This window comes from Gallus gallus, chromosome Z (genome assembly GCF_016699485.2).
Source record: "Gallus gallus isolate bGalGal1 chromosome Z, bGalGal1.mat.broiler.GRCg7b, whole genome shotgun sequence".
Lineage (NCBI taxonomy): Eukaryota > Metazoa > Chordata > Aves > Galliformes > Phasianidae > Gallus > Gallus gallus.
The window spans coordinates 79,546,159-79,570,638 of NC_052572.1; the positions used below are offsets into that span (position 1 = coordinate 79,546,159).

General features: G+C 51.9%; 1 long non-coding RNA gene and 1 pseudogene across 1 annotated transcript; one reads left to right on the forward strand and one right to left on the reverse strand.

The window, feature by feature from the left end:
- The window catches only part of LOC112530760, an 851,315-nt pseudogene that overhangs the window by 53,767 nt on the left and 773,068 nt on the right, over positions 1–24,480 (forward strand).
- Positions 16,094–16,492, reverse strand: LOC121108421. Its single transcript, XR_005842927.1, has 3 exons — positions 16,435–16,492; positions 16,233–16,334; positions 16,094–16,153 (listed from the first exon to the last, which is right to left on the reverse strand). It is a non-coding gene; the product is annotated as an uncharacterized LOC121108421 (long non-coding RNA).

Consider the following 24,480-nt stretch of genomic DNA (forward strand, 5'->3'; position numbering starts at 1 on the left):
GAGAAACAGCAGGTCAGTGAGCCTCCACAATTTAGCAAAGAAGGCGAGGGAAAAACCGTGGGACAAATGCCACCTTGATGGATGGCTTTGGAAGTGATGGCCTGGGGGAAAATGGCGTCTGATGGTCCAGATGAAGAAATATGATCCTAGGAGCTCTGCCAGCCAGCACTTCTCAAGCCCTCGCTGCCCACCCGTCTATCCCGCACCGTCTCAGCTTACCTACAAGGCGCTGCACAAGACGGGATGAAGACAAACACACTCAGTAGATGCACAAGTGCAACAAGCCACGTACTCACGCCGAGCTCAAGCGCTCCAATGAAGGGACGCAGCACGCGCTGCTCCTCCCCTCATTCTAGCCGCTTATGACATCACTAAGGGCCACCCGGCTGCTCCACCATGGACGGACAAGGTGGGGAGGCAAGACCACGTCACAAGACCACAGGATTCCAACAGGGCACCCCAGCGTTCGAGAAATCAGTGCGTGGTTGGAATTCCATCCCAGCCAAATCCTGGAGAAGCTGGCATGGGGTTGTCGGGACCAAAGTGCAGGACCCGGCGCTTGGTGCTGTTGAGCCTCTTGCTGGGCCTATGGCAAATCCACACTAGGGTCCTTCTTTGCATCCACGGGCGGCTTAGAGCAGCCATCTCTTGCACCTGGATGGAAATAAAGGAAGAGAAATACATAGTACTACTACTAGACTGCTTCGACAGTTTCTTTCCCGAGTGCATTTTTGCCTTTTGGCTTCCATGACGACCTCATTTCCTCCTCCTTTTCTTTGGGGGGAAGCTGCCCCCAGTGCCTGAGCTTCACAAGATAGCGTGAAACATGACACTAAGACAAACGCTTGCCCTGGGTGCAGGGTGGCTGTGCTTTGCCAGGCATATAAAGGAGGGTAGGGCTAGGAAACGCCACGTGGCAGCCCCAAGCCTTGGGGGTCTTGCCAAGTCTGCATTCAGTCACTGTGGCCACAGCTGCTGCCTCACTGCCAGAACGTATCCGAGGATACAGATGGACGCAGGCACTCCTGCTCCTTCTGCAAAGCCCTCCTCTGCACAGCCCGTTAGCTGCTGATCACTGCTACGCCAACCGGGCTCCCCTTTACAGCAGCCTTGGGATAAACACGATTGTACTCTTCCGTGCAGCAGCAAGCTCCAGGGATGAAGCAGCACAGAGGAAACCAACAGAATCTACTGCTGCTGAATCCACCAGCTCCTTCTGCCCACCAAGAGTAATACCAAAGCACAGAACACAAGTGGGATAAGCGCATCTCGCACACGGACAAAGGGAATCAAAACAGCTCCTTCGAGAAGAGCTCGTTGGGTAAACCCAGCCTCAGAGACACAAATGCATCTGGTTCCAGTAAATATTTCGGCACCTTGTTGATGAAACGCTGTTCTGTTGCTTGGAGAGCACGAAGCATGCTGTGTTGACACGCACAGCAGCGCGATGCCCAAGCTGAGCACGCAAACCTCCCCAGCACCCCTGGCCAATGCTGCCAGGGAAATGCACGACCTGCAGCCCCACACGGCTCGCTGCACGGACACTGGGGGGCTGTCTTAGTCTCAGGTGGGATCCATTTTTCTTCAGTGTCTGCTATGATGCTATGACAGTGAGAACACTCTCGTGTTTATAGTTTCTGAGAAGCAGACCTGGACAGAGCCAAGGCCGTTCTCAGCAAAGCTCTCAAGAAGGAGCTGGGAGGAAACCAAATGAGGACAGCTGATGTTAACGGGCCAAAGGGATATTCCATACCATATGACATCAGGTGGAAGGGGTTATGGACGAGGTGGGAGCTCATCTCACTCTCTTCCTCTGCTTGCCCATTGCTTGGGAGGTGCTGAGCCACTGCTTCTACATCACTTCTTACATACATTCATATATATATGTGTGTGTGTGTGTGTGCGTGCATCCATTACTTCTGTCCTTTTCTCTACCTTTGGAAAGAGATTTCTCTCAACATATGAGTTCCACCTTCTTTTTTTTCCCCCAAAATTCTCTCCCCCATCCCACCGGGAAGGGGGGAGTAAGCAAAGGACTCTGTGGTGCTCCACCACACGAGGGCTGCAAAGCAATGGCAGCAGACGTGCAGTGCACTGTCATAAGTGCACATGTACATAAGCAGATGCTCTCATCCACACGTGCAAATCTGGGGGCGAGGAATAAAAGGCTCGCTGGGCCATGGGCAAAGCAGGGAGCAGATGATAGGCAGGAAACAGGAAGGAGTTCAAGACCAGCTCTCCTACACCAAAGACAGGGAGAGCTGAGTCAGCACCACGGGGGAACTTACGACAAAGCTTGAGAGCTTACAGAGACCTGAGGTTGCCAAAGGAGGCCGCCAGGGTAACTCTCACCAGTCTTTTGCAGGGCTCTCACGGATGCTTGCAATGCTGACTTCCACTGCCTATGGCATTGGTAGAAAGCCCAGGTGGCAAATGCTCAATTGGTCTGGGTAACGCTTCTATGCTTCCACGGCTAGGACTGAAACAAAAGGAAAAAAAAAAGCATGCAGCCCTATGAAATTTGTCTCTCTACTGCTGCTGTCAGCGTGACATCTACGATGAGCATTACGCGTCCCTGCACCCGACTGAAGATTCATCCAAGTCTGTGGGCACTGTTACCAGCAGTTCCCAGAACATCTTGCACCACAAAATGCAGCACGCTCCTTTTTTGCACAGGCCCCTCGTTTCTCTCATCAGCCTCAGATTCACTCCACTTCAAATACACCCATCAGAACAGCCCTTCCGTTCTGCTGAGGTAGGAATCCACTGCTGGGATGTCCCCCACTCCCGTTCCCCGCTATGTCCAGCACCGGGGGGGAGAGGAGGAGCAACTGCCATCACCTACCCAGACTTCTTGCAGGGCCTTCCAGACGCTCTCACATCACAGGGAGAAGCGGCACAGCTCTCGTGGCACAAAGCTCAGAGAAGGCTGCAGAAATCAAGGTTGCCGCCAAGGTGCTGCTTTCAAACAACAGGACTTAGCGGGCACGAGACGGGAAAGACAAGGTTCTGGTTCAGAAGCCTCCAATCCCCGTGGATGTGGCTGTCTGCAAAGACCACAGCTGCCTGCTTTCCAGCAGGGGGACGCTCACCCAGCAAAGCACTCACCCAGCAGATGCCTCTCCTACAGTCACAGCATCAGCAAGGTAGGAAAAGACCTCTGAGATCATCCAGTCCAACCACCTACCTACCACCACCATTTCCTTCCCACTAAGCCACGTCCCTCACTACAACATCCAGTGTCCCTTGAACACCCGCAGGGACAGGAACTCTATCACCTCCCCAGGCAGCCCGCTCCAGCGGCTGACCACCCACTGGGAGAAGTTGTACTTCCCATCCAACCTCACTCTCCCCTCATGCAACCTGAGGCCATTCCTTCTAATCCTAGCACTAGTTCCACGGGAGAAGAGGACCACCCCCACCTCAACACAACCTCTCGTCACGTAACTGGACAGAGGGAGAAGGTCTTCCCTGTGCCTCCTCTTCTCCACACTAAGGAATCCCATTTCCCCCAGCCGCTCCCCATCACACTTGTGCTCTACACCCCTCACAGCTTCATTGCGCTTCTCTGGACACACTGCAGGCTTTCAGGGTCCCCCTTCTAGTCAGGGGCCCAGAACTGAACACACTACTCAAGGAGAGGACTCACCAGTGCTGAGTGCAGTACAGTGGCGATGATCACTTCCCTGCTCCTGCTGCCTCCGGCCCTTTGCAGTGCACTTCCACTCTAAACCGTTCCTTCTGCGCTACTGCTCGGATCCTCCCTTAGGGCTGGAGCTCAAGAGGTCAACACAACAAAGAACACAACGTGCAACTGGAAGGCATGTCTCAAAGCCTGAAGAGTGAGAACGGGACCCTGCAGTTAGAGACTCTGAGAAGGGCCTCACAGGATGCCTGGGGAAGGGGACCTGCAAGTCGGACGCAAGGGAAGAGCAACAGCTCTCCCGCCTTTCTCTGGAAACAGCGAGATAGGAGTGGGAGTTCTAGGTTGTGTAATTGTTATCACCATCTGCTGAGTGTTCCGTACCGTGGATCTAATCATTTCAGGTCCAGCGGACTTTCCGAGAAACCTGAAAGCTTACTGACTCATGTACTAGCCTTATGAAGATGCCAGCTAAAAGACGTCGTCAGCATTGTGGACTACATTGAAACCATGGCTTTTGTTCTAAAGATCAGAGTGACTGTGGTGTGAGTGAGATGCGTTCCTTGCAGGGAATGAGTGTCAGCCTGTTTGCATAGTACTGTCTTCTGATTGCGGGGAAGCGTGTCAAGGAAGGTGGTCAGGCTTCTGTGAGACCTGTGAGATCCAAGTGTTCACATCTGAACAAGATCAGCAGGCGGTGTCCAGGGTTGCCTGTGGAAACTCTGAGGAAATGAGGAATCAAGAAGAATTTGGTCAACATCGTGGGAGGCTCCCAGGGGAAGGAAATTCCCAAAGAAGCCCCGTTGGGATGTGCACTGGCACACTGGTGGGATACTGCAGGGGAACCTGGAGGCACCCTGAGGAAGGAAACTCTCATCAAGTATTGCAATCAGTGGTGCTTAATGTGGAAGTTAGAAGATGATGAGAAGCGGCATCGGAAGGGGACCCGTAACTATCATACCTTCTTACAGTTCCTGTTTTTCTTAAGGAAGGAAGGTCCATGAAGTAACACGACCAGTTGTTAGAATGGAGTGCTCTAATCCCGAGACTAAGTACTGGGTGTTTATGGACACTGAAGAACTGTGCTGTTTGATTGGTGGGTTCTGAAGGGAATGGGACAAACGGTTTTGATGGCAGAAGTAAGTGTAATTGCTAGTGGGAAACAGAAGCATGACTGAGGGTATGTGGAAGTGTAACTGAGGGGATGAAGAGGGGACAAAGGAAAAAGGGTTACAGAGAAAGTGAGAATATCTGCACTGGCAGGAGAGCAACCGCCCACACCCCCTCCTGACCCGGACCCACACAGAGAGTGGTGTTGTAAACAGCATTACATGCAAAGGGGGAGAGGTGCAGGGCATGGGGCACTGGCAGTGAGAATAGCCTTCATGTGCAGAGATCTCGGAAACCCAAAATTCCAGGGTTAGCACTGGAAATCTCCGGGGAGGAGGAGGTGAAACTGAAATGTCATGCTAGTTGTTTATGTAGTGATGAGAGTTTGGGAAGGGAAAAGTTGCCGAAGGACGCAGGCTGAGGAAGGCCAAGATGAGCAAGGTGGAACAGGGTGGTAGATCCAAAGAGAGCTGAGCAAGAGAAAGGAAAAAAATGGATTGAGGAACAGAGATAGTAAGGCCATTGGCAAGAGCAACAGCTGTTCCTGTTGCGGTGCTAGAGTAGAGCCGTAGGACACAGAGGTCCCCTCAGAAAGAGGTGGGGGGGGGCCTGGAAGAGCCCGTGGAGGGGGAGGGTTCCAGCCCTGCTGGACCCAAAGCACTGTGCCAACTGCAGGGAAATGAGACAGCGGTGCAGAAATCCAACTGTCTCTGATTGCAAAAGCTGAAGAATGGCAACCTGGGAAGTTATTCCTAGCAAATCCACCGGTGAAATCGCAGCTAGGAGAGCAGGAGAAAGAGGTTTCGTTTCCGGTGGGCACGGGTGCCTCTTACCGCCTGGAGACGATTTTGCAACACAAGTCGCAGCTACTGCCCAACAAGAAAAGGCTTCCCTTTTGGGATCAGTTCAAGAGAGGCTGAGAAAATAAGGAGGAATACATACATGCCTGTAGATGCCAGGTTCTCCAACACCGTTCCTCTTGCAAGACTGATCAGAACAAATGGATGCAGAGAGTCAATTCAATAACACTGGTGCTAAGGGTCAAACAAGATGAACTGATTGAAAATGGTAAGTCTGGCTTTCATGCAAACAGGGACAAACAGTGGGGTACCCCCAGAAGTTACAGAAATCTTCACTAAGGTATGCTTAGCCGTGTGGCTATCAGGGATGCCTAGTAGAGCCAAAATGCAGCCCAAAGTTCAAAGCAAGAGCTACGGCTAGCCCACTCAGGGTTAAGCAGTGCCCTTTGAGGATATGCAACTGGAGAAGGAGAAAAGTAATCATAGATAACTTGTGGATTTCGGAGTACTAATTGAATGTGAATCCAAATTCAATACTCCAATCTTGCCGATGAATCCATATGATCCATACACTTTAGTAACTAAGTTAGGGAATGAGTAGGTGGAGTTTGCCTTCTGGATGTGAAGGATGCCTTTTCTGCCTGGTTTGGCCAAAGGAAGCCTAAGGTGATTTGCCATTGAATAGGAGAGCCCCAGTCCGGGACAAAAAAGACTCCGTTCACCTGGACAGTGTTAGCCAGGGCTGTGAGAACAGCCCAAGGATTTTGGAGAACTGCTCAACTCGGGAGCCTGAGATTTGGGTTCCTCCATCCCACGGTGGAACTTGACTGCAGCATGTGGATGCCACAGAAACAAAGAGGGCTGTGTGCAATGGACTGCGAATGTGCTGAATTTCTTGGTTTCAGTGATGATCGACTTTCTCAACAGAAGGCACCAAGAACTCAACGGCAAGGGACCTATCTGGGATAGGAGGCTACAGCTGGACTTGGAACCTCAAGGACTGCCAGGAAAGAAGCCATCTGCCAAAGCCCTGAGCCACAAAGTGCCGAGGAACTCCGTACATTCTCAGGAATGACAGCAGGGTGCCAACCGTGGATACACGGCTACGGACTGGTGGTAAAGCCCCTTCAGGAAGTGAGGAAGAGTGGTTGAGGGTGGTGGCTGCACCAGTGCTCAAGATTCAAGAACCTCGGACATCTACGCTAGGCCAAAGAAGAACAGTTTTAATATCTCATACAGTGTCTATACTGTTTTGGAGGTAAAAGGGGGGCACTGGCTCTCACCCCCAGGGCTTCCTGAAATACCAGGCCATCCTGGTACAGCAGGATGATGCAGAAATAACTGCAACTCCTATTGTCAACCCAGCATCTCTCCTTAGCGGAACTCCCGGAGAACAACCATTTCAGGACTGCTTGGAAAAAACTGAAGCTACGCACTGTTACCAGTCGGACCTGAAAGACGAATCCTTAGAAGATGCAGAAGACACCTGGCTTACTGATGCAAGCAGGTTGGTGAGACAAGGAAACCGTAAGGCAGGATATGCAGTGACTGCTACTGACAAGGTCACCGAAACACAACCATGACCTGGGGGGACTGTCTCTAGGAAGCCTGAAATAACTGCCTTGACAAGAGCCTGACATAGACGCACAGATGCTAATTGTGGAGTTGGGATGCTACATGCTCATAGGACCACCTGAAGAGAGCAAGGATTGCTCACGCACAAGGAAAAACAGCCTGATGTAAATCAACAAAGAGCGTGGCTATCATCCATTGTCAAGGACATCAGAAAGGGAACACCGTACCGGAAAGTGGAGAGAAGATGGTGGACCAGGGGGCAGAACAGGTCGTTGAAGAGGGCTTTAATTCCAGACCGTCAACTGAAAATTTCTGAACCTGAGTCAAAACCTGTAAAATGTTTTAAAGTGGATAGCAATCTAATTAATGATTTAGAAGGAAGAGAGCAGGCTGACAGATGGACATGTTGTTTTGCCCTTTGGTATTTTATAGAAATTGGTTCTAAGGGAGGATAAGAAAATGTATTGGGCAAACGGACATTACAAAGTACAGATCCTAGTACCAGGAAATGGGTTCAAGTGGGCCTATTGGGAAAGATAACCTTCCAGGGCAACAGTGACAAAGTGACTTCCAGAAACCCCCAAGAAAAGGGGGGGATCGCTGGATGTTGGCACTAACTGATACCTTTTGGGGATGGCCAGAGGTATTTCCCTGGAGGACTCCTAAGGCTGGGGAAGTAACGAAAATGCTGTTACATGCTGTTAATTCCAAGGTTTGGGGTTCCTGCAGCATTCTCAGCAGATCGAGGCCCACATTTTTGCCAAGGTGGTCCAAAAAAAAAAAATAAGCACATTATTGGGAATTGATTGGCAATTGCACACCTTATAGACGGCAGTCATGCGGACAGGTGGAAAAAACGAATCACCTGATCAAATTACAGATAGGAAAACTTAGCCAAGAGGCTGGGATTCCCTGGCTGCAGGCACTGCCTTTGGCACTTCTGAGAATTTGGACTAAACCCCAAAGCAAGGAAGGATTAAGCCCACATGAGATTCTTTATGGGTGACCCTATACTGTACAAAAGGAAATCTCTGTACAGGTGGGGGATAAGGTGTTGAGTGAATATATGGTCAGCTTGGCAAAGCAATTAAAGAAAATTGAACAAGCAGTATTTGGTGCCAGGGCACAAGGCCTAGATGGTCCAGTGCATGATGTATTGCCAGGCGACTATGTTTATGTTAAACCTCTCTCTCAGATTCACCTCTGGAACCAAAGTGGGAAGGACCCTACACAATTCTCCTGACCACCCATACCACTGCCAAGGTAGAGGGACTTACACTGTGGATACGTCATACCCGCCTGAAGAAAGCACCAGGACCACAGCGGACAGCAGAAGAGAGCGGACCACTGAAAATCAGGATCCATAAGCATGTATAAGATTTTGATAATAGTCAGTATGATTGGAGCAGTAGTCATAGCTTGGCAAGAGAATAGCTACTTAAAAATAACTGATAAAATTGGCCAGGCTCTCAACAAATCTTGTTGGATATGCACTGCCTTCCCTAGAGGGGAGGGAAAAGTGCCTGTTTATGGGATAGTGGCACTACATTGGACCATTCCATATTGGGTAGAGCACAGAAAGTGTAAGTTTGGGATAGAAGACAAGTCACAAAAGGGACCTAAGTTTGATTTACTAGTTATTAACTTTACTAGATCTATCTTTGTAGGCAGAAAAACTGATGGTAAAGGTGGGGTGGAGGTTGGATGACGGAACTTGACAGGCATAGAGTGTAGTTGGGAATATGGAAATTCAGGGGTAATATCAGGGATCAGTGAAGCTGGAAGGTGGAGCCAAGGTGGGGGGTGTGATCCTAGAATCGATAAGGATTCTCACTGGGTCTCAGATAAGAACATACTCGGAATTGTAGAGATGGGAGCATCATTCACTCACCAGGAAAAGATGGCCAGGCCATGTCAGTTACCTCATGGATACTGGTGGCTATGTGGAGACGGCCAGGCACGAAAGGCATTACCTTTAAATTGGACAGGGACTTGTACTACAGGATACTTAATACCCCAGACCATGGTGCATGAGAAAATCCCTTGGGGACTCCTGAGGATCCCTTGAATTAGAACTAAGCATACATACAACCCCCTAGCTATATATAACAAGGGATACCACAGCTTTCTGAGAGCTCTTATCCCAGCTCTAGGAGTTACCCAGCTAGAAAAAGGTATAGTAAATATCTCTGCAGCTCTGGAAATCATGGAGAATGCCACAACAGATGCATTACGGGCAATCCAAGAATAGGTATCCTCTTTATCCAAAGTAGTACTCCAAAATAGGATGGCATTAGACCTATTAACAGCCAAGGAAGGAGGGGCATGTACAGTAATAAATCAGAGTTGCTGTGCTTACATCAGTAAGGATTTAAGAACTGAAACAGATTTAAGGAAAATTTGGGAACAGATGAAAGTCCTGCACAGGACAAGTCAGGATGACACCAACTGGAAGGAAGATTTACGGAACCTGCTTTCTAGCTGGCTACCAAATCTAGGATGGTTAAAGCAGCTCTTCCTAGTTTGTATCATCTTGGTACTGATTGTAGGTTTTACCTGTGTGATGATAAAGTGCTCTGCCTGCCTGTGCCGAAATACGAGAAAAGAATACGAGATATGGAAGAAACATGAGCTAAGGCAAAAGGTGGAAAGTGGGACCTATTTTGGGACACATAGAACAGATTAGAGAATCTAGCAGGTAGACGTCCAGCTAGATTATAGAAAAGGGGGGAATTGAAGGGCAAAATCAGGTCCCTGCAGTATAGAAAGAAGGGCTTCATAGCAAGAAAAGAGAAAGCAGCTTCACAAGGTAGACATAAGGGGCAAATCGAGATACTTTATGTAGAGAGTATTAGAAAACAAGGGATTCCAAGCACTATCACAGGCGCTAGGTCCAGAATAACGAGGAGAATGAAGGCCATAAAGATAAGGACTGGAGAACAGCTCAAAAACATTTGGCAGGGAGGTGATTAGATGTCTGAAGTGCAAGCTGAAACCAGTTCGGGGGATGCCCCCCCTTCAGGGTCACAAGTTTGCAGCGAGGAAGACTATGAGCCTTCGTGAGGAAGACTACAACCTTTCATCATCACGACCTACTACGCACGCGCAAGGGGGGGAGGGACTGTATGCTAATGGGCTCTCGGGAATGTAGTGAATATGTATCCAAATTCCTGTCAATTACTGATTATGTATTAGTTTGACCTATATCTATAGCACGATTTCTTCGGACGGTGTGCAAGTTAGGTGGAACAATCCCCCTTGCACCAGGGTGTACGCGCGTCACCAATAAACACATACCTGCTCTATATCCTTACTGGCTATAGGGTCTGATTTCCGCACGTCAGGGCCTTCCAGACGCTCTCACATCACAGGGAGAAGCGGCACAGCTCTCGTGGCACAAAGCTCAGAGAAGGCTGCAGAAATCAAGGTTGCCACGATGGTGCTGCTTTCAAACAACGTGACTTAGCGGGCACGAGACGGGAAAGACAAGGTTCCGGTTCAGAAGCCTCCAATCCCCGTGGATGTGGCTGTCTGCAAAGACCACAGCTGCCTGCTTTCCAGCAGGGGGACGCTCACCCAGCAAAGCACTCACCCACCAGATGCCTTTCCGACAATCATAGCATCAGCAACGTTGGAAAAGACCTCCATGATCATCCAGTCCAAACACCCACCTACCACCACCATTTCCTTCCCACTAAGCCACGTCCCTCACTACAACATCCAGTGTCCCTTGAACACCTGCAGGGACAGGAACTCTATCACCTCCCTGGGCAGCCCGCTCCAGCAGCTGACCACTCACTGGGAGAAGTTCTTCTTCACATCCAACCTCAATCTCCCCTCAGGTAACTTGAGGCCATTCCCTCTAGTCCTAGCACTAGTTCCATGCGAGAAGAGGACCACCCCCACCTCAACACAACCTCTCGTCCGTCACGTAATTGGACAGAGGGAGAAAGTCTTCCCTCAGCCTCCTCTTCTCCACACTAAGGAATCCCACTTCCCCCAGCCGCTAACCATCACATTTGTGCTCTACACCCCTCACAGCTTCATTGCGCTTTTCTGGACACACTGCAGGCTTTCAGGGTCCCCCTTCTAGACAGGGGCCCAGAACTGAACACACTACTCAAGGAGAGGACTCACCAGTGCTGAGTGCAGTACAGTGGCGATGATCACTTCCCTGCTCCTGCTGCCTCCGGCCCTTTGCAGTGCACTTTCACTCTAAACGGTTCCTTCTGCGCTACTGCTCGGATCCTCCCTTAGGGCTGGAGCTCAAGAGGTCTACAACACAAAGACCGCAACGTGCAACTGGAAGGCATGTCTCAAAGCCTGAAGAGTGAGAACGGGACCCCGCAGATAGAGACTCTGAGAAGGGCCTCACAGGATGCCTGGGGAAGGGGACCTGCAAGTCAGACGCAAGGGAAGAGCAACAGCTCTCCCTCCTTTTCTTGGTAACAGCGAGATAGTAGTGGGAGTTCTAGGTTGTGTGATTGTTATCACCATCTGCTGAGTGTTCCGTACCATGGATCTAATCATTTCAGGTCCAGCTGACTTTCAGAGAAACCTGGAAGCTTACTGACTCATGTACTAGCCTTATGAAGATGCCAGCTAAAAGACGTCGTCAGCATTGTGGCCTACGTCGAAACCATGGCTTTTGTTCTAAAGATCAGAGTGAGTGTGGTGTGAGTGAGATGCGTTCCTTGCAGGGAATGAGTGTCAGCCTGTTTGCATAGTACTGTCTTCTGATTGCGGGGAAGCGTGTCAAGGAAGGTGGTCAGGCTTCTGTGAGATCTGTGAAATCCAAGTGTTCACATCTGAACAAGATCAGTAGGCGGTGTCCAGGGTTGCCTGTGGAAACTCTGAGGAAATGAGGAATCAAGAAGAATTTGGTCAACATCGTGGGAGGCTCCCAAGGGAAGGAAATTCCCAAAGAAACCCCGTTGGGAAAAAGGGTTAAAGAGAGAGTGAGTGTATCTGCAATGGCAGGAGAGCAACCCCCCACACCCCCTCCCGCCCTGGACCCACACAGAGAGTGCTGTTGTAAATAGCGTTACTTGCAAAGGGGGGGAGGTGGAGAGGATGGGGCACTGGCAGTGAGAATAGCCTTCATGTGCAGAGATCTCGGAAACCCAAAATTCCAGTGTTAGCACTGGAAATCTCCGGAGAGGAGAGGAGGAGGTGAAACTTAAATGTCATGCTAGTTGTTTATGTAGTGATGAGACTTTGGGGAAAAGCTGCAGAAGGATGTAGGCTGAGGAAGGCCAAGATGAGCAAGGTGGTAGATCCAAAGAGAGCTGAGCAAGAGAAAGGAAAAAAATGGATTGAGGAACAGAGATAGTAAGGCCATTGGGAAGAGCAACAGCTGTTCCTGTTGCGGTGCTAGAGAAGAGCCCAAGGACACAGAGGTCCCCTCAGAAAGAGGGACGGGGGGGGCCTGGAAGAGCCCGTGGAGGGGGAGGCTTCCAGCCCTGCTGGACCAAAAGCACTGTGCCAACTGCAGGGAAATGAGACAGCGGTGCACAAATCCAACCGTCTCTGATTGCAAAAGCTGAAGAATGGCAACCTGAGAAGTTATTCCTAGCAAATCCACCGGTGAAATCGCAGCTAGGAGAGCAGGAGAAAGAGGTTTCGTTTCCGGTGGGCACGGGTGCCTCTTACCTCCCATAGATGATTTTGCAACACAAGTCGCAGCTACTGCCCAACAAGAAAAGGCTTCCCTTTTGGGATCAGTTCAAGAGAGGCTGAGAAAATAAGGAGGAATACATACATGCCTGTAGATGCCAGGTTCTCCAAAACCGTTCCTCTGGCAAGACTGATCAGAACAAATGGATGCAGCGAGTCAATTCAATAATACTGGAGCTAAGGGTCAAACAAGATGAACTGACTGAAAATGGTAAGTCTGGCTTACATACAAACTGGGACAAACAGTGGTGTACCCCCAGAAGTTACAGAAATCTTCACTAAGGTAAGCGTGGCTACCATCCATTGTCAAGGACATCAGAAAGAGAACACCGTACCGGAAACTGGAGAGAAGATGGTGGATCAGGGGGCAGAGCAGGTCGTTGAAGAGGGCTTTAATTCCAGACCGTAAACAGAGGTTACAAAGCACGATCCTAGTACCAGCAAAGGGCTACAAGTGGGCCTATTGGGAAAGGGAACCTTCCAGGGCAACAGTGACAAAGTGACTTCCTGAAACCCCCAAGAAAAGGGCGGGATCGCTGGATGTTGGCACTAACTGATACCTTTTGGGGATGGCCAGAGGTATTTCCCTGGAGGACTCCTAAGGCTCGGGAAGCAACGAAAATGCTGTTACATGCTGTTTATTCCAAGGTTCAGGGCTCCTGGAGCAATCTCAGCAGATAGAGGCCCACATTTTTGCCAAGGTGGTCCAACAAAGAAGCACATGACTGGGAACTGATTGACTGGAGCACTGACGCTCCAGTGCACCATGTATTGCCAGGCGACCGTGTTTACGTACAATCTCCCTCAGATGTACCTCTGGAACCAAAGTGGGAAGGACCCTACCAACTTCTCCTGACCACCCACACCACGGCCAAGGTAGAGGGGCTTACACCGTGGATACATCATACCTGCCTGAAGAGAGCACCAGGACCACAGTGGACAGCACAAGAGAGAGGACCACTGAAAATCAGGATTCGAAAGCACGGAGAAGAGTTTCAGAATGGTCAGTATGAGGGGGGTAGTAGTCACAGCTTGGCAAGAGAAGAGCTACTTCCGAAGAACTGAGAAAATGGGCCAGGCTCTCAACAAATCTTCTTGGATATGCAGTGCCCTCCCTAAAGGGGAGGGAAAGGTGCCCCTTTATGGGATAGTGGCACTACATTGGACCGTTCCACATTGGCTAGAGCACGGAAAGTGTAAGTTTGGGATAGAAGACAAGCCACAAAAGGGACCTACATTGCATTGACTAGTTACTAACTCTACTAGGTCTATCTCTGCAGACAGAAAAACTGACGGTAAAGGTGGGGTGGGGGTTGGCTGACAGAACTTGACAGGCATAGGGTGTAGTAGCGGGTGGAACCAAAGTGTGGGGTGTGATCCTAGAATCGATAAGGAGTCACACTGGCTCTCAGATAAGAACATACTCGGAATTGTAGGGATGGGAGCATCGTTCACTCTTCAGGAAAAGATGGCCAGGCCATGTCAGATACCTCATGGATACCACATGGTGGTTATGTGGGGACGCTCAGGCACGGAATGCAGTACCTTTACACTGGACAGGGACTTGCACTACAGGATACTTAATAGCCCAGACCATGGTGCGTGAGGAGATCCCTCGGGGACTCCTGAGGACCCTTGGGATTCAAACGAAGCGTACATACAACCCCCTAGCTATATAGAACAAGGGATACCACCGCTTTCCGAGAGCCCTTATCACGGCTCTAGGAGTTGCCCAGCTAGAAAAAGCTAGAGTCAATATCTCTGCAACTCTGGAAATGATAGAGAATGCCACAACGGATGCATTACGAGCAATCCAAGAAGAAGTGTCCCCTTTATCCAAAGCAGTGCTCCAGAATAGGATGGCACTAGACCGATTAACAGCCAAGGAAGGAGGGGTATGCACAAGAATAAATCAGAGTCGCTGTGCTTACAGCAAGAAGGATTTAAGAATCGAGAGAGATTGATGGAAAGTTTGGGAACAGATGAAAGTCCTGCCTAGGACAAGTCAGGATGACACCAGCTGGGAAGGAGATTTAGGGAACTTGCTTACTAGCTGGCTACTGAGTCTAGGATGGTTAAAGCAGCTCTTCCTAGTTTGCATCCTCTTGGTGCTGTTGGGAGGTTTTACCTGTGTGATGATGAGATGCTCTGCCTGCCTGTGCCGGAGTACTAGAAAGAAAAAGGAGATATGAAAGAGAGTTGAGGCCAAAGGTGGGAAGTGGGGCCTATTTTGGGACACGTAGAACAGAATCAAAATGATCTAGCAGGTAGAAGCCCTGCTAGACTATAGAAAAGGGAAAACTGAAGAGTGAGAACAGGAGCCTGCAGTTAGAGAGAGAAGGGCCTCACAGCAAGAAAAGGGAAAGTAGCTGCACAAAGTAGAAACAAGAGGCAAACAAAGGGAGTTTAGATAGAGAGTGTTAGAAAACAAGGGATTGCAAGCACTTTCACAGACACTAGGTCTGGAATAACAGGGAGGATGAAGGCCATCGAGATAATGACTGGAGAGCAGCTTGAAAACACGGGGCAGGGAGCTGATTAGATGTCTACAGTGCAAGTTAGTGTGCAAGTTAGGTGGAGCGATCCCCCTTGCACCAGGGAGTACGCGCGTCACCAAGAAACACATGCCTGCTCTATATCCTTACCGGCTATACGGTCTGATTGCCGCACGTCAAGCCCAGAACAGACACCTCTCTCACCTTGGGCACAGCTCACCAACCAAGAGCCAGGCCTTGCCAACTTGGTTGATCTGCAAAGGCGGGAGGGGGCCGCACATCACACCAGAAGTATCCATTTCACTTGCAGCTCCATGGAGAGAACAACACCAACTAACAGGCCTGAATGAATTTGCTCACAAGATGAACAATGAGATTGTTCTTCATTAAAAAGCACACAGAGATTCCTAAACAAAAAAGAGAACGGCAGCACGTCAGATCGGCCAAACAGATTCCTGTTCCTACGCCTCATCCTCTTACCCCAGCTTGCCTCCCCTCATCCCCTTCCCCTACTCCTCCGTGATGCCCACTGGCTTCAAGTCAGGTCGCAAACACATAGGACTCCTTCCACACGACTCCAGCAGAAAGGATGTCACACTTGTTCCATACACTCAAACGGACCAAGCAGTGCTATCACACTCAACACACGCAGAAGCAGTCAAACCCTGAGTACGTACGTCCCCTCCTGCACTACTGGAGCCCACAGCTCACCTTCACACCTCCAGGGATTTCTGCTCTTTTACACTGACGCAGCCTCGCTACAGCTCCATGGCGGTCACACAAGGCCTGCAGGACCTCTTGCTCCGCAAACCCCGTCTGCAGGCATTGCTTCATGAGGTTCACCACCTGCCCTCCTGAGCAAAAACAAGCACTGAGAACGACAGCAAAGCACACTGGATTCCACCTGGCCTGGTCCCCAAGCCTCAGGCATACCCTGCTACGCAGACTCATCCCCAGAGCCTGGCTGGACAGCAGCACATGCATCATTCCTCAAACGCCCCAGCCAAGCAGCAGGGGATCAAAGTGTTGCGACAGCTGAAACAAAAATGCTCGGGGACATTCCTGCCAGCACTGAACGTGAACAGATCTACCACTGAGCAACAGGACGTGGGACAAACAGCAGAAAACAACCAACCTGCACAACTAACTCGTTTCCGCTTGGTCCAGATGTCTGTATGCTCCCTCCCACGGCCCAGGCCAAGCTTGCAGAACTGCTCCTCCTTTGTGCAGGACGACAACGGTGCCCATGGCATGTGGTGGCTATGCACAGCATGCCTTCTACTTGCTTTTCCTCTCTCCGTCTTCCATCACCAAACAGCACCTCCAATCTCTCCCGGCTAAAAAATCACTTGGGGAAAAAAAGAACTGGCAACCTTGCTTTTAAAATTACAACTTGATGCTTTAAAGCAGAAGCTCACCTAGCAAGGACACCTACCTTAGACAAGCTCAATCTACACGGAAAAGTTATTCCTCTGCGTCTGCACACTTGGCACGCATTTTCAGCTGCAATAGTCAGCCCAGCTCTCAGCACAGCTTTACCATCCACAGAAAGCCAGTTCACCGCCGCCATCTTTTTCTCTCTTCTGAAACACTCTACTGCTGCAAGAAGCAACGATTACAGTCACACAATCACAGAACTGTAGGGGCTGGAAGGGACCTCTAAAGATCACTGAGTCCAACCCCTCCCCCCACAAAACAGGCTCCATGCAGCAGGCTGTACTGTAGGCATCCAGCTGGGTTTGGAGTATCTCCAGAGAAGGACAATCCACAACCTCCCTGGGCAGCCTGACTACATACCCCCCCGCCCATAACCTCCCCACAGCCACCTATAGCCCCAAATCCTCCGATGGCTCACCACAGCCCCAGAACCCCCCTAGAGTACCCCTCAGCTGCTTATAGACCCATACGCCTTAACAGTCCCTGCACAGCCCCCGTCACACCCATATCCCCCTATAGAATCATAGAATCGCTAAGGTTGGAAAAGACCCACAGGATCATCCAGTCCAACCATCCGCCCTTCATCAATGGTTCTCGCTAAACCATGTCCCTCAACACAACATCCAAACGCTCTTTAAACACTTCCAGGCTCGGTGACTCCACTACCTCTCTAGGCAGCCCATTCCAGTGCCTGACCACCCTTTCAGACAAGTAGTATTTCCTAACGTCCAGCCTGATCCTTCCCTGACGCAGCTTGAAGCCATTCCCTCTCGTTCTATCACTAGTCACCCGGGAGAAGAGGCTGACCCCCAGCTCACCACAACCTCCCTTCAGGTAGTTATAGAGAGCAATAAGGTCTCCCCTGAGCCTTCTCTTCTCTAGACTGAACAACCCCAGCTCCTTCAGCCACTCCTCATAAGGCCTGTGCTCCAGAGCCCTCACCAGCTTTGTTGCCCTCCTCTGGACACACTCCAGGGCCTCGATGTCTTTCTTACATTGAGGGGCCCAAAACTGGACACAGTACTCGAGGTGCGGCCTCACCAGTGCTGAGTACAGGGGAATAATTACTTCCCTGTTCCTGCTGGCCACACTATTTCTGATACAAGCCCGGATGCCATTGGCCTTTTTGGCCACCTGGGCACACTGCTGGCTCATGTTCAGTCTAGCATCAATCAACACCCCCAGGTCCATTTCCTCTACACAGTCTTCCAGCCACTCTGCCCCAAGCCTGTAGCGTTGCCTGGGGTTATTGTGGCCAAAGTGCAGGACCCGGCATTTGGTCTTGTTGAATCCCATCCCATTGGCTTCAGCCCAGCTATCCAACCTATCCAGATCCCTCTGTAAGGCCTCGCTACCCTCAGGCAGATCAACACTTCCAGCTAGCTTGGTGTCATCTGCAAACTTACTGAGGGTGCACTCAATGCCCTCATCCAGGTCATCAATAAAGATATTAAAGAGGACAGGCCCCAGCACCGACCCCTGGGGAACACCACTCGTGACCGGTCGCCAGCTGGATTTAACTCCATTCACTACCACTCTCTGGGCCCGGCCCTCCAGCCAGTTCCTTACCCAGCAAAGAATGTATCTGTCCAAGCCACGATCTGCCAGCTTCTGCAGGAGAATACTGTGCGAGACAGTGTCAAAGGCTTTGCTGAAGTCTAGGTAGACCACATCAACAGCCTTTCCCTCATCCACCAGACGGGTCACTGGATCATAGAAGGAGATCAGGTTGGTCAAGCAGGACCTGCCCTTCGTGAACCCATGCTGGCTAGGCCCGATCCTCCGGTTGACCTGCATGTGCCGCGTGATCTCCCTCAAGACAATCTGCTCCATAATCTTCCCCGGCACCGAGGTCAGGCTAACAGGCCTGTAGTTCCCCGGATCCTCCCTGCAGCCCTTCTTGTAGATGGGAGTCACATTGGCAAGCCTCCAGTCTTCTGGGATCTCACCCGTCAACAAGGAGCACTGATAGATGATGGAAAGCGGCTCGCTATCACCTCCGCCCGTTCCCTCAGCACTCTTGGGTGAATCTCATCCGGTCCCATGGACTTGTGGCAGTCCAGTTGGAGTAGCAGGTCTCTAACTGTTACCTCCTGAATCGTGGGGGGTTTAGTCTGCTCCCCAGCCAAGGCTGCCAGGTCAGGGAGTAGAGAAACCTGAGGATAACCGGTCTGTCTTTTAAAGACAGATGTAAAGAAGGCATTCAGAACATCTGCCTTTTCCTCATCCTCAGTGGTTACATTGCCAGACTCATCCAGTAGAGAATGGAGATTCTCCCTGGTCCTCCTCTTGCTGTTGATATACTTGTAAAAGAGTTTCTTGTTCCCTTTTACCCCAGCAGCCAGCTTGAGTTCAAGCTGGGCTTTAGCCTTTCTGATTTTCTCCCTGCACATCTTAACAACTTCTTTGTATTCTTTCTGGGTTGCCCGTCCCTTCTTCCAGAGGAGGTAGATTCTCTTTTCTCCTGGAGCCTCAAGAAGAGTTCCCTATTCATCCACGCCGGTCTTCTTCCGCACCGGCTCATTTTGCGGCTTAGGGGGACAGCCTGCTCCTGCGCCTTTAAGACTTCCTTCTTAAAGAGCAACCAGCCATCTTGTACCCCTTTGCTTTCGAATACTGAACTCCAGGGGACTCTCCCTACTAGTCTCCTGAACAATTCAAAGTCTGCCCTCCGGAAGTCCAAGGTAGCAGTTTTTGCTGTTCCCCCTCCTGCCTCCACCAAGAAATCGAGAACTCTACCATGTCGTGGTCACTCTGCCCAAGACAGCCCCCAACCTCTACATCTCCCACCAGACCTTCTCTGTTTGTGAACAGCAGGTCTAACAGGGCAGCTCCTCTCGTAGGTTCTCTTACCAGCTGCATCAAGAAGCCTCCCCGCAGCTCCCAGTAGCCACAGGCCCACCTTAGCCCCGGTTCTGGGGAGCTGCAGGGGGTCTGGGGGCACCGGGGAGCAGCGCTGGAGGGGTTGGGGGTGGGGGGGCACGGTTCAGATGCTGGCAGCAGCACTGTGGCGCTGGGGGACCCGAGGCCTCCATCAGTCCCAATCCCATCACCCATCCCCAAGCCCTCATCCCAATCCCACAGCCCAACCCCACGGGGGGTCCACGGGGGAGGGGAGGGCAGTGTGCTTGGGGGGCCGCGCAGGGCCCCTCTCCCTCTCCCGCTCCCGTTCTCCCGCACACCTCCGGCGGAGCTGTCCTCAGCACTCGCTCCCGTTGTGCCGCGGCTTCCGGCTCGCTGCTGCCCGGACAGCTCCGGCTGACGCCGCGCTCTCCTGCGGCGGGGCCCGGGCTGCCGGAGCGGCGCTTCACGGACGACGAGCCGCGCCTGACACTGCCGGCTCCCAACGGCCGCTCCCGCGCACGGCAGCTCAGCCAATGGCAGCCGGCGAAGCTGCCGCTGACCAATGAGAGCCCGGGGGAATGGACAGAGCTGTTGCTGACCAATGAGACAACGGGGGAGGGACAGAGCTGCCTCTGACCAATGAGACGCCGGGGGAGGGACAGAGCTGCCGCTGACCAATGAGACGCCGGGGGAGGGACGGGCAGATGCTGCTCACGGGGAGCTCCTCCTGCCGCTGCTGCATGCTGATGCTGACAGGGCTGCAGATGCTCTGCAGGGCCAGCTCGTAGCTGGCAGCCAGGAATGGACACGGCGGGAGAGACGAGAGAGCTGGCGGGGACCAGCCAGGGCATCCCTCACTCAAAAGCATCACAAAGCCACAGCCAGCAAGCTGGGCATGACCATGAGCAGCATCCCGGATGCTGGAGATTCTTTGCTACCATACACTACGGGAGCACAGCTCTCGCTTGCAGGCATCCCACAGCCAGACAAAATGGGAACAAACCCGCAGCTCTGCTGCAACGCACAGCCCACAGCCATAGCCTTGCAACATGAGCTGCCTTGCTGTTGCTTGCATCCATCCCAATCCCTGGGAATGAAGACTCAGAAGGCAGTCAAGGCGTTGATCCAGCACCAGCGTGCTTTTATTCATTAACAGCCAGGAGGGCCTTTTGGTGAGAGGTCCGGTGTACACATGAGACTCATCCTCTCTGGTGAAGGAGAGAGGGCGCTCAGAGCTCGTGCTGCTGCCGGTGCCTGGGACTGGAGCTCTGATTCTACGTCCCCCTCCACCAGGCTCGGCTCCTCCTGGCTGACGCTGACCTGCTCCTGCATGGAGCTGCTGCTGTCGGGGCACTCGGGCTGTGCTTGGGCTGGGCTGCACTGCAATGATGCCCCATCACAGTCCAGCTCGGTTGCCGTTGTTTCTAGGCAGGCTCAGGTCAGCGTCTTCTGCACAGCCAGGGAGAGATGAGGGCTTCCACCTGGATCAACACTTTCATTCCCTCACTCGTGTTGTATGGCAGGCTGTCATCCGAGCTGCAGCGATTTGTGCTTCCTAGCAGCTCTGCACTGATATAAGCACACAGTGAATCATCGCTATACACTCTGGCTCTTCTGCGTGGACGAGGGCTCGGTTCACCTAGGAAGAGTAGATACACAGGCAAACAGTTAGTGGCAAACTTGCACAAGCTGAATGATGAGAGTGGTTCTTGAGGATTTGCTTCTGCAGTGGCAGCAGGACCAAGCCAAGAGGACAATAGCCACAGTAGGAGCACTGTCTCGAAAGGAACTGTTGCGCTTTTGTTGTTTGTCTTTCTCTTTTGTGTGGACTCCAAGCATGAATTCCATGGCGCTGACAAGCAGGGTTTTGACAGCTGGATGTGCAACCCTTACCTGCCAGGACCACCACCTCTGTTTCCGAGGGCTCCCTGGCATCGCGCTGCAGTTGGCGTTTGGCCACAGAGGGATGGTTTTCTGGGCCTGAAAGCAGGAACACCAACTGCATGCTGGAGATTCCTTCACCCTGCTGGGTGGACTTGGTCTGGAGGGAGAAAAGAGGGAGCGGTGTGAGTCGTGCATGGTGCAGGGTGAGGGAAGAGCTGCCCTGAGCTCTTGCAACACTTGCTTGTTCCTAGCACTGCCTGGTTCCTGCTGAAACACAACTTGAAGCTCGCTCTGATTCACACGGTTGACGATCGGTTCCATTCCTAGAGCTCAGCCCTGGAGTCTTGCTGGCTACATTCCCCTCAGCCATGTCAACCCAGATGCAGAGCATGCCTGTTAGTTGAACCTCAGAGTCCAAAGGGAGGGGACATTCAGTACAACCACCACACGCACCATTGGCATCACGTACTTTCTGCAAGTTTTTGCTCTTGCAATACTGGAGAAAAAAGCCACAAAAGCCCACCCAACCAAGTCTGATAGGAAGCTGCTGGAAAAGAAAGTCCTCTCTAACCTTTCAGATGGAAAGTCAATGATTGTGTGGAATTTCCCCCGCGCAGCTGCGGGGCCTTCTTCCCACGTCCATGTCCCTGCTCCTCTGGCACAGCGGAAGAGCTGCTGTGGCCTCCCCTCTGTTGCCTGTGCCTCCTCCAGGGTGAGCAGCTTGGTGGAGGAGAAGACACCTGCACAGACTTGGGACCTGATGGAGAACTGCGCCCTGGAAGGGAAGACACAGCTAAGAGGGAGGATCAGAAAGCAGCAGCACAGCCATCACAGTTCTGGAGGTGCCGCACATCGATAGCCCCTCGATAGCAAAGCGTATCTCAACAATCCTGGAGAAGTCCTGCATTTGATCAAGGTGTCTATCAAGACAAAGCTCATGCAGGAAGACGCTCACCTGCTCCATCTCCGACGCCTGATGTGGAGCTGGAGCAGAAGAGGACGTCGGTGTGGTTGATCAGGAACTTCCACCACATCCGACTGCCTCTGCAGTTCCTCGCAGGCAGCTCTTCCGCTGGCGCAGGCAGCCTCGTTCTGCTGGGATCTGTAGAAAAGGCAGATTGGAGAAGTCATTGACCCGAGATCGTTTCCCCACGTTTGGGCATTTGGGCAGCCAAAGGCTGTCCAGTTGGGCTCTGGAGACTTCCGCAGTGGGCAAGCACTGATGCCACTGAAGACATTCTCCCGGCTGATCAAGGACACACCAGCCCCATCTGACAAAACCAAGAGAGCACAAATTGTCCTCCTCTCCAAAGTGTGCCCGTGGGGAGAACAGATCTAAGCCTTGTGCTTAGGCAGAAAAAGAAGTTTACCTGAAGAGGTTGGGAGCCCACACAATCGCTAAGTTCTTAGCGGGCATGTTTGTATGGAGCAGCTCCCAGCCAGACAAGCCAAGTGTCTGATCAGGTACTCCAGCGTCCTGGAAAGCAAGAGCCAAACCTTCAGCACCACTGAGCACGGCCGTGCTCACATTCACCAAACAAAACCTCAAGACACGCCAGTTCTTGCTCTTGTTATGGAATAGCAAGTAGATCAAGCTTTCCCAAGTGCCACGCTGCAGCACCAAGCCCCAGCACAGCACAGCCGCACCATCAGCTGCACCAGCCGTGCCCCCGTGCCCAGGAGCTGACCCAATCCATTCACCCCACGCAGCCATCCACCACTTCAACACACACAGGCATCAAGTTGCCAGCGTGACACAAAGCCTGCCATCGCATCATCGCCCTCTGAAAGTGCAGCAGGGCTGAGCTCCCCACACCGAGGGCAGCAGTTTTCTGACCTGTAGTGAGGTGCAGGCAGCTGCTGGATGACCTCCTGCATGCTGAGCACCGCTCCTCATCTGTACCGGCACAAACAGCATCCTGAAGAAAGCAGAAAGGGAATGAGACACACATCATGCGAGTCAAGCGATGGGGCTAACAGAAAAAGGGCCCTCCGACTGCAGAGTGCACTGCTGCTCCCATCTCCCACATTTCCAGTGGCAGGATGCACACACCAGGTGTTTACGGTGCCCCTGTGTCAGGAAGCACGAGCTGCTTGTTGTACAGAGACAACCCACTGGATGTCCATCAAAACCCCCACTTCAACAGAAAAAGACCAAAAAAAGTGCGCAGGCGTGTGCGTGTATGGGACAGGGAAGAGGGACATGAAGGGCCATTGCCTTGTGCTTACCGAGAACTTGCCATGCAGCTGCTCGCTCAGCAGAGGGCTCGGGAGCTCCATGAAGTACATCTTGCACAGGGAGCTCACGCTGTGAATGTCCCGGACGGTGAGCTCCGGAATCTGCTCCGACTCAAAGTCATGCTGGAGAGAAGGACACAAAAAGAGGGCTTGGAGAAAGAGGAAAACAACTCCAAAGCAAGACAACATACAGTCCAGAAGCATCTTACCGCAGCTTCTGGATCTTGGACGCCACGCCGGATGGACAGCGTAGATCCCCTTTCACCACGCCGTGCTGCTAATGAACTCAGCGCAGCTCTGGCACGACCTGGGGGACTACAGAACAAGGGCCAGCCTTAGCTGAGCTCCTGATTCAAGTCCTGTTCAGCCGCTGCCCCTTGTACACATCCCATCACTAAGCCCAGCCCGCTACTGCTTGCCTCCTCCGTAGAGGAGAAAAAGGCTGTCGCGACCGTCTTTGACAGGCAGGAGCCGGGGACAAAACTGGACACGGACGTGTTCCACTTGGCTTTCAGAAATGCCACCACCTGCCAAGCTCAGCCTGCAGAAAGTAATCTGGGGAAGCCGAGACACGCCACATTCCCATCACAGCTCCCACCGCAATGGAGGCGTGAGACCTCATGTCCAGAAGAGCTAGGAAACTGACGCACTACACTCTCTTGGGGCCAAAAGGCTTCCTTTGTTTTCAGGCTAGTCGGGGGGGTGGCTTGGCTTACAACCTTTGGCTTTAAGCAATACAAGTGTGCCGCCTCCTATGAGCATTAGCTCTCAGCTTCCT